The sequence below is a fragment of the Salvelinus fontinalis genome, chromosome 38 (assembly GCF_029448725.1).
Source record: "Salvelinus fontinalis isolate EN_2023a chromosome 38, ASM2944872v1, whole genome shotgun sequence".
Lineage (NCBI taxonomy): Eukaryota > Metazoa > Chordata > Actinopteri > Salmoniformes > Salmonidae > Salvelinus > Salvelinus fontinalis.
In genome coordinates, this window is record NC_074702.1 from 13,082,164 (window position 1) to 13,098,116 (window position 15,953).

The following is a 15,953-nucleotide window of genomic DNA, read 5'->3' on the forward strand; positions in this document are numbered from 1 at the left end:
TTCCACAGTAAGTGCTAATGTAGTCCTTACTCAGCAAGCCAGCCCATCAAAGCCTGGAGCACCGTGTCCATTTTCAGCCAGCCAGATTGTTAGTGAGGTAGCAATTTGTCACGCCGGCCCAGGGTCCACATACAGCCGCCTGCACTGCCTGAGTACCCAAACTCATTGCAGCAATAACAAAGGCTGGCCCTCCCCTAATTTATTTTACGCTGTATATTTTATTCAGGGAGGCTGTAATATATTCATATTTCCAAACGTTGCTTTATTACTGTTTAAACATCTGTTATTTTGCTTTATGGAGTCGATCCAGCCGGCTGCTCCCTTAATACTTCATGCTTTCATCAGAGCTACAGCCCTTACTCTGCAGTCAGGGTAAATGTTACCCATTTATTGGCCCTGTCTCAACAAATAGAGATGATGCTCCCTTGCTCATAAAGCCAAGTGTCCGCTCATCCCAGTGCATATTTCTCACCCTCTCTATCCTCTCTTTCTGTCATCTTCTCTGCTTCTGGTGCCTCATCTCTCTCTCCCTCTCTCTTTCTACTGCACCCTCTCTTCCTCTCTCACTTTCTGCCGTTCTTTCCCAAGATGTTGCTTCATCTCTCTCTTTCCCTCTCAACATCAGTCCCACCCCAGCATCCAGTAATCCAGGGCCTGGACAGAGAAGGCCTGGTGAAGAGGGGGACCATGTTGAAGCTGGTTTGTGTGTCCCAGGGAGGGAATCCACTGGCCACCCTACACTGGACCAAGATACATAGACTACACTCGGCTAAAGCTTAGAATCAGTAGTTTTTGGTGTATTCTCCATCTTCTACTTCTGAACTCTCTCTTTCAGAACTCACTCCCTTCCTACTGCAGCCAGTCAGTCACCCATTATGTTAGGGAATAACCTCTAGTCTGTCCTGTCCTCTGCTTATTACTAACTTATAGTTCTGTCCTGTGGATCAGAATGGGGAGTTGATTTCCACCAGCTGGGAGGTGGACACAGAGTCACGACGGGCCATTAGCTACCTGACCCTGCAGGTTAAACCACAGGACAACCAGGCCGAGCTGCGCTGTGAAAGCGTCAACCAGGTGACCCCTGTCCCTCTGTCCGACAGCCTCAAGATCACTGTCCTCTGTGAGTCCCCGACTGCTAAGAGATACATGCACTTAAATGCTAGAACACACACACAGACACACAAAAGCTATGGAATGTTTGTGTTTATTCAAATGTTTGCAAACCCAATCATTAAAGTTATTTTCAATAACATTCATCCCAATGACATTAACATTAGTCCTAGCTCCAATACTGAAACAAATTCTGCATTAACACAAACTCTAATATCAATATCATTAGTGAAACTAATGGCAATTATGACCCGGGCCCATATTTCACACAGAAACTAATTTGAATCCCAGCTTGGTCTTTTGCAGTGAGCTAATTTAACTGAATCGCTTCAATGCACAATCCAAAGGCAATAAAGCCGGAACTTTCTGTGGTGATAGTAATGCCAGGTAATAAATGATACATTTTCACTTCACTGCATAGGAGATTTCTTTACTACCATGACTGGAAAACAAAAAGAGAATGAAACTTCCTTCGCATCACACCAACTCTTCCTTCACGCCAACACTTGCAGTCTTTCTGCGTCAGTCAACGGTCTAAACCGCTCTCTTCTTCCTCTCCCATCCCACATAAAAGCCATGTTACCTCCTAGCTATTCCTATTCACGCCTCACACACATCGAAAATGAGTTGCAGACCCTTCAATGTATCTCTCTTTCTATCACTCTCTCTCTCATCTTAGTTTTGTGTTATGGATATGCCTGCGTCACCCTAAGGCATGTGTGTAACCTAACACACTGTCTAAGAGTTTAGCCCTCATGTCTGCCTGTGTCCCGTGTGTAACATACAATCATACATGATATGATGCATCCATGTCTGCCTGCTCAGTCATTAGCCTGTCTTACTGCATTACTGCAGCGCCTCAGGGCTTACTGCTCAGCTGCACTTCTTCTGTTCCAGTTAAGATCCCTCCTGGTATAGCTGAATATAGACAGGTTTTGGTAACTAGTATGGGTTTGAAATGGATGGAAAACCTCAGGAGAGGACAAGACTTCATAAAGTGATGTTGATGGATTAGAAATGGTTTCTTTACTTCTTCCTTTACCTTCAAATCCAGTCTTTCCATCCTTGCTATAAAATATTGATCCTGACACAGAGCACTTTATTGACTGAATTTACTGTGTATGTGTATGTGTATGTGTGAGTGTGTGTGTGTGCGCGTGCGTGCGTGCGCGCGTGGTTGTGCGCGTGAGTGCGTGTGTGTGTGTTTCAGTTGAGCCAAAGAAGGTGATGAGGGGTCGTTCGAGGCGAGAGAGGGGGAGTAGGTGACCCTGTGCTGTTAAACCTACACACATCCGCTGGTGGCTGGGCTTCAGGGAACTCAACACCACCGTGGTCAATGTGGAAGAGGTAGGGGCCCCCATTTACCTCGACACACACTTTTTACCCCCCCCCACACACACAAAAAAGCACCATTCTGCACTAACCGTCATTTTTATTCAGACATTTGGAACAAAACAAATAAATAAGCACAACATTCAAAACTATATAAATATAAAAATATATACAAAAATAAGACTCATCAATATCAAAAAAAGGTAACAAAGACAAATAGAAACAAATGGTAGTATATAAATACAAATAGAAAGATAATCCAATTATTACACTGTTACCCTCTTGTTAACAAAAAACACAAATAAAACTAAATTGCACAAATCCTATATCAAACAAATACACAAACAGAATAACACACTTATAAAGAGAATCTTATTATTACACTATTGAACTTCAAACAAGAAACACACAAACTAAATTGCACAACTGTCATCTAAACCCTTTCTTGCCTTCCTTGATGCAAAGTCATCAATTACATCAATTACAGAAGCTAGCCAGAAGCTAGCCAGAAGCTAGCCAGTTCACTGGCTAACGTTAGTATTCAGCTAACCACGGTTGACGGTGATCAGCTATCCTTTAGCTCGAAAAGCTATCGGCAGTTTTGTACAACGCAACTCAGACCAGAGCATACCGGACCTATTTTCTCTCCATATCCCTGGATTTCTACCGCAAGCTCTGGACATTTACACCTGGATCTTGCAGCTAGCTAGCTGCTATCCGAGTGACTATTGGCTTACGTCGGTCCCGGAGCAAACATCAATTATTCCGGAGCTAGCCAGCTGAGAGTTCCATCAGCCACTCCTGGGCCTTCACGACTAGACTACCGACGTTATCTACACAAGGGAGTCCAACTGGCCCCTCCGTCGCGACGTAACCTGAACGCCCATCTGCGGCCCGCTAATCGTTAGCTGTCTTATCGGCTGCTATCTGAATAGGTATATCGGAAAATTTTCTTGGGTCACTATAACTATATCTATTTTGCCAATTGGATTGATCCCCTCTACCACACGGAACCCCACTAATCTACCGACGGAAACGCACGAGGTGGCTAAAAACAGACCTCCAACCTCTGCCAGCTTGCTACCCATGGCCTGGCTAGCTGTCTGAATGGCCGTGACCCCAATCAACCTCACTACTCACTGGACCCTTATGATCACTCGGCTAAGCATACCTCTCCTTAATGTCAATTTGCTTTGTCCATTGCTGTTCTGGTCGGTGTTTATTGGCTTATTTCACTGTAGAGCCTCTAGACCTGCTCATTATACCTTATCCAACCCTTCAGTTCCACCACCCACACATGCGATGACATCACCTGGTTTCAATGATGTTTCTAGAGACAATATCTCTCTCTCATCATCACTCAATGCCTAGGTTTACCTCCACTGTATTCACATCCTACCATACCTTTGTCTGTACATTATAACTTGAAGCTATTTTATCGCCCCCAGAAACCTGCTCCTTTTACTCTCTGTTCCAGACGTCCTAGACGACCAATTCTCATAGCTTTTAGCCGTACCCTTATCCTACTCCTCCTCTGTTCCTCTGGTGATGTAGAGGTGAATCCAGGCCCTGCAGTGCCAAGCTCCACTCCTATTCCCCAGGCGCTCTCTTTTGATGACTTCTGTAACCGTAATAGCCTTGGTTTCATGCATGTTAATATTAGAAGCCTCCTCCATAAGTTTGTTTAATTTACTGCTTTAGCAGACTCTGCCAACCTGGATGTCCTAGCCGTGTCTGAATCCTGGCTTAGGAAGACCACCAAAAACTCTGAAATCTCCATCCCTAACTACAACATTTTCAGAAAAGATAGAACGACCAAAGGGGGCGGTGTTGCAATCTACTGCAGAGATAGCCTGCAAAGTTTTGTCCTACTATCCAGGTCTGTACCCAAACAATTTGAACTTCTACTTTTAAAAATCCACCATTCTAAAAACAAGTCTCTCACCGTGGCCGCCTGCTATAGACCACCCTTTGGCCTCAGCTGTGCTCTGGACACCATATGTGAACTGATTGCCCCCCCATCTATCTTCAGAGCTCGTGCTGCTAAGTGACCTAACCTGGGACATGCTTAACACCCCAGCCATCCTACAATCTAAGCTTGATGCCCTCAATCTCACACAAATTATCAATGAACCTACCAGGTACCACCCCAAAGCCGTAAACATGGGCACCCTCATAGATATCATCCTAACCAACTTGCCCTCTAAATACACCTCTGCTGTTTTCAACCAAGATCTCAGCGATCACTGCCTCATTGCCTGCATCCGTAATGGGTCAGCGGTCAAACGTCCTCCACTCATCACTGTCAAACGCTCCCTGAAACACTTCAGCGAGCAGGCCTTTCTAATCGACCTGGCCCGGGGATCCTGGAAGGATATTGACCTGATCCCGTCAGTAGAGGATGCCTGGTTGTTATTTTTTTTGAATGCCTTCCTCACCATCTTAAATAAGCATGCCCTATTCAAGAAATTTAGAACCAGGAACAGATATAGCCCTTGGTTCTCTCCAGACCTGACTAACCTTAAACAACACAAAAACATCCTATGGCGTTCTGCATTAGCGTCGAACAGCCCTCGTGATATGCAACTTTTCAGGGAAGTTAGAAACCAATATACACAGGCAGTAAGAAAAGCCAAGGCTAGCTTTTTCAAGCAGAAATTTGCTTCCTGCAACACAAATTCAAAAAGGTTCTGGGACACTGTAAAGTCCATGGAGAATAAGAACACCTCCTCCCAGCTGCCCACTACCCTGAGGATAGGAAACTCTGTCACCACAGATAAATCCACTATAATTGAGAATTTCAATAAGCATTTTTCTACGGCTGGCCATGCTTTCCACCTGGCTACCCCTACCCCGGTCAACAGCACTGCACCCCTCACAGCAACTCGCCCAAGCCTTCCCCATTTCTCCTTCTCCCAAATCCAGTCAGCCGATGTTCTGAAAGAGCTGCAAAATCTGGACCACTACAAATCAGACGGGCTAGACAATCTGGACCCTTTCTTTCTAAAACTATCTGCCAAAATTGTTGCAACCCCTATTACTAGCCTGTTCAACCTCTCTTTCGTGTCGTCTGAGATTCCCAAAGATTGGAAAGCAGCTGCGGTCATCCCCCTCTTCAAAGGGGGGGGGGGGGCACTCTTGATTCAAACTGCTACAGACCTATATCTATCCTACCCTGCCTTTCTAAGGTCTTCGAAAGCCAAGTCAACAAACAGATTACCGACCATTTCGAATCCCACCGCACCTTCTCGCTATGCAATCTGGTTTCAGAGCTAGTCATGGGTGCACCTCAGCCACGCTCAAGGTCCTAAACGATATCTTAACCGCCATCGATAAGAAACAATACTGTGCAGCCGTATTCATTGACCTGGCCAAGGCATTCGACTCTGTCAATCACCACATCCTCATCGGTAGATAGCCTTGGTTTCTCAAATGATTGCCTCGCCTGGTTCACCAACTATTTCTCTGATAGAGTTCAGTGTGTCAAATCGGAGGGCCTGTTGTCCGGGCCTCTGGCAGTCTCAATGGGGGTGCCACAGGGTTCAATTATTGGGCCGACTCTCTTCTCTGTATACATCAATGATGTCGCTCTTGCTGCTGGTGAGTCTCTGATCCACCTCCACGCAGACGACACCATTCTGTATGCTTCTGGCCCTTCTTTGGACACTGTGTTAACTTCTTGCGACTACAGGGGGTGCTGTTTTCTCATTAGCATAATTGCATTACAGATTAAACGGCTTCCTACTAAATTCTTGCTCGTACAATATGCATATTATTACTGTTATTGGATAGAAAACACTCTCTAGTTTCTATAGGCGTTGGAATTTTGTCTCTAAGTGGAACAGAACTCATTCTACAGCAATTTCCCTGACATGGAGTCAGATTTCACACATTTTGGCCCCTGATCTGGAGTCAGTTTAAAGGCCACTGTGAACGCTATCAGGATACGGACACTGCTTACGTCTTCCCCTGGATGCCTTTACGTGATGACGATTTGAATGGTATCGATTGCGCAATCACAGCCACTATAAATGAAAAAAACCTGTAGGTAGGAACTCTTTTCCAGCTGCGTCGGGCGCGCGGTGGACACCGACCTGCTCTTTTTCCAAGCATTAGTGTAGCCAGTAATATTTCTCAGGTCATGTTTTTACTCGTTATAGGAGTTAAAAACATCATAAGGTAGTTAATTTAAACCGTTTTATAGCAATTTATATCCGTTTAGTGCGCATTTTGGGACATTTATTTCTGAGACACTTTGAAGCGCCGGGCAGGTTTCCAGTTCATGCCGAACGCAGTTGGCATTTCCACATGGCAAGAGGACAGCTTTCGACCAAAAGACGATTAGACCCAAGAAAGGATTCTTTGCCCAAGATTCTGATGGAAGAACAGCTCAAAGTAGGAACAATTTATTATGATAAATCGTGTTTCTGTCGAAAAATGTTAATCGCTTATGACGCCATCTTGTTAGACGTAGCTTTGCTTGGCGCAAACTGTATTGAAAAGTAAGGATAATTTAAAAAATTAAATCAGCGATTGTATTAAGAATTAAATTGTCTATCAATCGCTGTCCACCCTATATTTTTTAGTCACGTTTATGAGTATTTATGTATACGACTAGATCACTGTCTAATATGGCGCACGACATTGTCTGACCAGCTGGGCAACTTTTGTCATTGTCTAACCATGATTTTGGTGGCTAAATATGCACATTTTCGAACAAACTGTATATGTATGTTGTAATGTGATGTTACAGGAGTGTCATCTGAAGAATTCTGAGAAGGTTAGTGAAAAAATTAATATATTTTGGCGATGTTTACGTTATCGCTCTCTTTGGCTAGAATCAATGCTCTGGTAACGTTTGCATATGTGGTATGCTAATATAACGATTTATTGTGTTTTCGCTGTAAGACACTTAGAAAATCTGAAATATTGTCTGTATTCACAGGATCTGTGTCTTTCGATTAGTGTATGCTGTGTATTTTTACGAAATGTTTGATGATTAGTAATTAGGTAAACACATTGCTCTATGTATTTATTCTAGTCCATTTGTGACGGTGGGTGCAATTGTAAACTATGATATCTACCTGAAATATGCACATTTTTCTAACAAAACCTATCCTATACCATAAATATGTTATCAGACTGTCATCTGATGAGGTTTTTTCTTGGTTAGTGGCTATCAATATCTTAGTTTAGCCGAATTAGTGATAGCACCTGATGGAGTAAGAAACTGATGGAGTTAGAAAAGTGGTGTCCTTTGCTAACGAGGTTAGCTAATAGATTTACATATTTTGTCTTCCCTGTAAAACATTTTAAAAATCTGAAATGGTGGCTTTATTCACAAGATCTGTATCTTTCATTAGGTGTCTTGGACTTGTGATTTAATGATATTTAGATGCTACTATTTAATTGTGACGCTGTGCTAGGCTATGCTACTCAGTGTGGGGGGGGGGGGGGGGTGCTCCCGGACCAGGGGTAGATACTCGTGAAAGGTTAACAACCCCCCAGACAATCTTCAATGCCATACAACTCTCCTTCCGTGGCCTCCAACTGCTCTTAAATACAAGTAAAACTAAATGCATGCTATTCAACCGATCGCTGCCTGCACCTGCCCGCTCGTCCAGCATCACTACTCTGGACGGTTCTGACTTAGAATATGTGGACAACTACAAATACCTGGGTGTGACTGTAAACTCTCCTTCCAGACTCACATCAAACATCTCCAAGCCAAAGTTAAATCTAGAATTGGCTTCCTATTTCGCAACAAAGCATCCTTCACTCATGCTGCCAAACATACCCTCGTAAAACTGACCATCCTACCGATCCTCGACTTCGGCGATGTAATTTACAAAATAGCTTCCAATACCCCACTCAATATATTGGATGTAGTCTATCACAGTGCCATCCGGTTTATCACCAAAGCCCCATATACTACCCACCACTGCGACCTGTACGCTCTCGTTGGCTGGCCCTCGCTTCATATTCGTCGCCAAACCCACTGGCTCCAGGTCATCTACAAGACCCTGCTAGGTAAAGTCCCCCCTTATCTCAGCTCGTTGGTCACCACAGCAGCACCCACCTGTAGCACGAGCTCCAGCAGGTATATCTCTCTGGTCACCCCGAAAACCAATTCCTCCTTTGGCCGCCTCTCCTTCCAGTTCTCTGCTGCCAATGACTGGAACGAACTACAAAAATCTCTGAAACTGGAAACACTTATCTCCCTCACTAGCTTTAAGCACCAGCTGTCAGAGCAGCTCACAGATTACTGCACCTGTACATAGCCCATCTATCATTTAGCCCAAACAACTACCTCTTCCCCTACAGTATTTATTTATTTTGCTCCTTTGCACCCCATTATTTCTATTTCTACTTTGCACATTCTTCCACTGTAAATCTACCATTCCAGTGTTTTACTTGCTATATTGCATTTACTTCGCCACCATGGCCTTTTTTTTGCCTTTACCTCCCTTATCTCACCTCATTTGCTCACATTGTATATAGACATATTTTTCTACTGTATTATTGACTGTATGTTTGTTTTACTCCATGTGTAACTCTGTGTTGTAGTATGGGTCGAACTGCTTTGCTTTATCTTAGCCAGGTCGCAATTGTAAATGAGAACTTGTTCTCAACTTGCCCACCTGGTTAAATAAAGGTGAAAAAATAAATAAAATAAACATCATCATAAGAAATCTGCCCAGCAATTGTATGGTTAATACTGATGAGAGCAAGGCCACTATGGCGTTCCTGTGACATGGTGGACCTCAGGCAGGATTTGATGAGCTTCAGCTTTGAACAGCTCCTCTCTGCTTCAGCTACGGTCACTGGAAGAGTAAGACAAATTCTGAGAGCAGTCCACAAATTTGGATACATTTCTGATAGCTCCCTTTCATGTATGAATATCAGCAGCTCAAGCAGGGTCATGGTCTTCGATGCGAGGTCAGGCAAGTTCTTCCATTCCTGTGCAAGCTCTATGCCATCAGAGTCTGAGTCGTGAAGAGGGCACGACAAGAGGGCACAACTATTCCCCCTCAGGAAACTAAAAAGTTTTGGCATGTGTCTTCAGATCCTAAAAAGGTTCTACAGCTGCAACATCGAGAGCATCCTGACTGGTTGCATCACTGCCTGGTATGGCAATTGCTCGGCCTCTGACCGCAAAGCACTACAGAGGGTAGTGCGCTACAGAGGGTAGGGGCTAAGCTGCCTGCCATCCAGGACCTCTACACCAGGCGGTGTCAGAGGAAGGCCCTAAAAATTGTCAAAGACGCCAGCCACCCCAGTTATAGACTGTTCTCTCTACTACTGCATGGCAAGCGGTACCGGAATGCGAAGTCTAGGACAAAAAGGCTTCTCAACAGTTTTTACCCCCAAGCCATAAGACTCCTGAACAGGTGAACAAATGGCTACCCGGACTATTTGCATAGTATGGCCCCCCCCAACCCCTCCCCAACCCCTATTTTTACGCTGCTGCTACTCTCTGTTTATCATATGTGCATAGTCACTTTAACTATACGGTACATTCATGTCCATAATACCTCAATTTGGCCGACCAACCAGTGTTCCCGCACATTGGCTAACCGGGCTATCTGCATTGTGTCTACACCTGTTGTATTCAGCGCAAACGACAAATAAACTTTGATTTGATTTATTTCTATCAGAATACACCAACCAACTTCTAGGGATTTTTTCACAGCTCACCAAGGTCTTCCAGAAATACTGGTGGTGGCAACTTCTTCCATGGCTTTCATTCCTTGTGGAAACAAAGTTAGGTGGTAGCTCACCTGGTCCTCTGCAAACTAGTTGTGTCCGAATTCTGTCAGTCAGAACTGAAGGCCAGTCAGCAGGGTCTGTAGACAGTGGATCATCCTCAGCAGCAGGATTTGGTGGGAATGCTGCCACAGGCATTTCTAATGGAGAGCACATGGGCATTAGTTTACACACGCTATTCACAGCATTTGTAGTGGTGGAGCATCCCACATACATAACCAGTAATAATAAAATCATCATTGTTACTCACAATGTGGAAACTTAAAACTTTGCATGAAGTCAGGCGCAGGAGAGCAAAATGAGTGAGCAACATACTTTACTCAAAAAATAAAGGCACAAGGTAAACAAATACACTTGACCAATAACCAACGGTAAATATTACGCAGCACCCGTCGAAAAACCAGCCATCATGAACCGAACTGAACATAGAAATAATCCCTCATAACAAACATGAGGGAAACAGAGGGTTAAATACATGAACATGTAATAGGATAATGAAAAGCAGGTGTGGAGAAAATAAAGACAAAACCAATGGAAAATGAAAGATGGATCAGCGATGGCTAGAAGACCGGTGACGTCGACCGCCGAACTCCGCCAGAACAAGGTGAGGGACCGACCTTGGCGGAAGTCGTGACAGTACCCCCCTTGACACGCGGCTCCAGCAGCTCACCGACACCGGCCTCGGGGACGACCCGGAGGGCGAAGCGCAGGGCGATCCGGATGGAGACGGTGGAACTTCCGCAGAATCGATGGGTCTAACACGTCTACCACCGGCACCCAGCATCTCTCCTCCGGACCGTACCCCTCCCACTCCACGAGGTACTGAAGGCCCCTCGCCCGACGCCTCGAATCCAGTATGGATCGAACTGCATATGCCAGGGCCCCCTCGATGTCCAGAGGGGGGCGGAGGAACCTCCCGCACCTCAGACTCCTGGAGTGGACCAGCCACCACCGGCCTGAGGAGAGACACATGGAATGAGGGGTTAATTCGATAATCTGGGGGAAGCTGTAACCTGTAACATACCTCGTTCAGTCTCCTCAGGACTTTGAATGGCCCCACAAACCGCGGGCCCAGCTTCCGAGCAGGGCCGGTGGAGGGGCAGGTTTCGGGTCGAGAGCCAGACCTGGTCCCCCGGTGCGAACACCAGGGCCTCACTGCGGTGGCGATCTGCGCAGGTTTTCTGGTGCCTCACGGCCCGCTGAAGGTGCACATGAGCGGCGTCCCATGTCTCCTCAGCGCGCCTAAACCAGTCATCCACCGCAGGAGCCTCAATATGGCTTTGATGCCAAGGCGCCAGAACCGGCTGGTACCTCAGTACGCACTGGAAGAGGTACGCACTGGAGAGGTTAGTGGAGGAGTGGCGGAGGAGTGGCGGAGCGAGTTCTGGGCCATCTCTGCCCAGGGCACAAACGCCACCCACTCTCCCGGACGGTCCTGGCAACAGGACAGCAGAAACCTACCCACATCCTGGTTCACTCCCTCCACCTGTCCGTTACTCGCGGGGTGAAAACCCGAAGTAAGGCTGACCGAGACCCCCAGACATTCCATGAACGCCCCCCAGACCCTTGACGTGAACTGGGGACCTCGATCCGATACTATGTCCTCAGGCACTCCGTAGTGCCGGAAGACGTGTGTAAACAGGGCCTCCGCAGTCTGTAGGACCGTAGGGAGACCGGGCAAAGGGAGGAGAAGACAGGACTTAGAAAACCGATCCACAACGACCAAGATCGTGGTGTTACTCTGTGATGTAGGAAGATCTGTCAGGAAATCTACCGACAGGTGCAACCACGGTCGTTGTGGAACGGGTAAGGGTTGTAACTTCCGTCTGGGCAAGTGCCTAGGGATCTTGCACTGGGCGCACACAGAGCTGGAGGAGACACAAACCCTCACGTCCTTAGTTAAAGTGGACCACCAGTACTTCCCACTAAGACAGAGCACTGTCTGACCGATGCCCATATGACCAGAGGAGGGTGAAGTATGGGCCCAATAGATCAAACGGTCGTGGACAGCAGATGGAACATACAGACGCCCAGCTGGATATTGGAGGGGAGAGTGCTCTGTACGTAACGCCCGCTCGATGTCCGCGTCCAGCTCCCACACTACCGGTGCCACCAGGCAAGAGGCCAGGAGTATGGGATTCATGGGCTTCTCCTCTGTGTCATACATCCGGGACAGTGCGTCTGCCTTCGCATTCTGGGAACCTGGTCTGTAGGATAGGGTGAAAACAAAACGGGTAAAAAACATGGCCCACCTTGCCAGTCTCCTCGCCGCCCGGATGTACTCTAGATTGCGGTGGTCAGTCCAGATGAGAAAAGGGTGTTTAGCCCCCTCAAGCCAATGTCTCCATGCCTTCAAAGTCTTTAAGACAGCCAACAACTCCCGGTCCCTCACGTCATAGTTTTGCTCCTCCGGGCTGAGCTTCTTCAAAAAGAAGGCACATGGGGCGGAGCTTTGGTGGCGTACCCGAGCTTTGAGAGAGCACTGCTTCTATCCCAGCCTCGGACGCGTCCACCTCCACTATGAACGCCAAAAAGGGATCCGGATTAGCCAGCATGGGAGCCGAGGTAAACAGAGCCCTCAGCTGACCAAAAGCCCTATCTGCCTCAGCTGACCACTGCAAACGCACCGGTCCCCCCTTCAGCAGTGAGGTAATGGGAGCCGCTAACTGACCAAAGCCCAGGATAAACCTCCGGTAGTAGTTGGCAAACTCTAGAAACCGCTGCACTTCCTTTACCGTGGTGGGAGTCGGCCAATTACGCACGGCTGTAATGTGGTCACTCTCCATCTCCACCCCTGAAGTGGATATACGGTGCCCGAGGAAGGAGATGGACTGTTGGAAAAACAGGCATTTCTCAGCCTTGACGTACAGGTCATGCTCCAACAGTCGACCAAGCACCCTGTGCACCAGGGACACATGCTCGGCGCGTGTAGCAGAGTATATCAGAATGTCGTCGATATACACCACTACACCCTGCCCGTGCAAGTCCCGGAAAATCTCATCTACAAAGGCCTGGAAGACTGATGGAGCATTCATCAACCGGTACGGCTTGACGAGGTACTCATAGTGCCCTGAGGTGATACTAAATGCCGTCTTCCACTCGTCCTCCTCCCGGATATGCACCAGGTTGTGAGCGCTCCTGAGATCCAATTTTGTGAAGAAGCGCGCCCGTGCATTGACTCAATCGCACTGGCTATGAGAGGTAGGGGGTAACTGTACCTCACCGTGATCTGGTTGATGCCTCGATAGTCAATACACAGGCGCAGACCTCCATTCTTCTTCTTCACAAAAAATAATCTCGGGGAGACAGGTGAAGTGGAGGGCCGAATGTACCCCTGCTCCAGGGATTCGGAGACATATGTTTCCATAGCTGCCGTCTCCTCTTGTGACAGGGGATACACGTGACTCCTGGGATGTTCTGCGTCTACCAGGAGATTTATCGCACAATCCCCCGTCGATGGGGTGGTAATTGAGTCGTATTTTTCTTACAGAAGGCGAGAGCCAAATCGGCATATTCAGAGGGGATGCGCACCGTGGAGACCTGGTCTGGACTTTCCACCGTAGTCGCACCGATGGAAACCCCTAAACACCTCCCCGAGCACTCTCGTGACCACCCCGTGAGAGCCCTCCGTTGCCACGAAATAGTGGGGTCATGACAGGCCAACCAGGGTATACCCAGCACCACGGGAAACGCAGGAGAATCAATCAGGAAAAAACTGATTTTCTCCTTGTGATCCTCCTGCGTCAACATGCCCAGTGGAGCGGTAGCCTCCCTAATTAGCCCCGACCCCAAAGGTCGACTATCTAGGGCGTGAACTGGGAAGGGCATATCCACTGGAACAATAGGGATCCCTAAACTATGGGCAAATGATCTGTCAATAAAGTTCCAAGCTGCGCCTGAATCTACGAGCTCCTTATGCTGGGAATGCAGGGAAAACTCAGGAAAATTAATAATTAATTAATTAACCTTTCACGAGCCTCAACCCCGGATCCGGGAGCACCCCTCACCCCCCCCCACACTGATTAGCATCGCTAGAATAGCGTCACAATTAAATAGTAGCATCTAAATATCATTAAATCACAAGTCCAAGACACCTAATGAAAGATACAGATCTTGTGAATAAAGCCACCATTTCAGATTTTTAAAATGTTTTACAGGGAAGACACAATATGTAAATCTATTAGCTAAACACTTTAGCAAAAGACACCATTTTTCTTTGTCCACCATTTTTTCTCTCCACCAGTAGCTTTCACCAATTCGGCTAAACTAAGATATTGATAGCCACTAACCAAGAAAAAACCTCATCAGATGACAGTCTGATAACATATTTATGGTATAGGATAGGTTTTGTTAGAAAAATGTGCATATTTCAGGTATAAATCATAGTTTGCCATTGCAGCCACCCACCATCACAAATCTCACCAAAGCAACTAGAATTACTACAGAGAGCAACTTGTATTACCAATTTACTCATCATAAAACATTTCTTAAAAATACACAGCACATAGCAATGGAAAGACACAGATCTTGTGAATTCAGACAACATTTCAGATTTTCTAAGTGTTTTACGTCGAAAACACAATAAATCGTTATATTAGCATACCACATATGCAAACGTTACCCGAGCACTGATTCAAGCCAAAGAGAGCGATAACGTAAATATCGCCAAAATATATTAATTTTTTCACTAACCTTCTCAGAATTCTTCCGATGACACTCCTGTAACATCATATTACAACATACATATAGAGTTTGTTCGAAAATGTGCATATTTAGCCACCAAAATCATGGTTAGACAATGACAAAAGTAGCCCAGCTGGTCAGAAAATGTCGTGCACCATATTAGACAGTGATCTAGTCTTATACAGTGATCCCTCGCCACTTCGCGGTTCACTTATCGCGGATTCGTTATTTCGCGGATTTTCATAATGCATTTTATTATTTTTTTTGGTGCATTGTGCTCTGCATTCTGATTCGCTAAAAACTCACTCCCGCTTCTTGTATCAAAACATGCTACGAATTGTGCTATCATTTTGTCGTCTCGTGCAGTTATGTGTACGTACATAAAACAGCTTGGCAAATTTACATTAAGTTGGCCAAATTATCTTGTAATTTCGAACATCTCCTAAACCCATATGAGCCGTTCATGATGAGCCGTTCATTACAGTTCTCCAACGTAATCGATGGTGGCATGTCGGTGTACAAGGATCTTTTTGCAAAGAAGAAAAAAGAGCGACAACAGCTGCCTATCACTATGTTCTTCTCCCGAACAAACACACCTGCACCGCGGGCTTCAGAAGAAGAGAACACTGCAGAGCGCAGTCAGGATGCAGCGGCCCAGTCTGAAGAGCAGTGAAACGGCCTACACGTGAGTCACTGTATTTGTATACATGTAATAGTTGCTAATTGTAAAAAAAAAAAAAAAGTTTTCTATTTCGCGGATTTCACTTATCGCGGGTCATTTTCGGAACGTAACCCCCGCGATAAACGAGGGATTACTGTACATAAATACTCATAAACTTGACTAAAAAATATAGGGTGGACAGCGATTGATAGACAATTTAATTCTTAATACAATTGCGGAATTACATTTTTTTAATTATCCTTACTTTTCAATACAGGTTGCGCCAAGCAAAGCTACACCTAACAAAATGGCGGAACGTGCGTTTAACATTTTTCTACAGAACAACGATTTATCATCTTAAATATTTCTTACTATGAGGTGATCTTCCATCAGAATCTTG

General features: G+C 46.0%; 1 pseudogene; it reads left to right on the forward strand.

Moving 5' to 3' along the window:
• Window positions 1–15,953, forward strand: part of LOC129837134 (nephrin-like) — a 78,549-nt pseudogene that overhangs the window by 26,803 nt on the left and 35,793 nt on the right.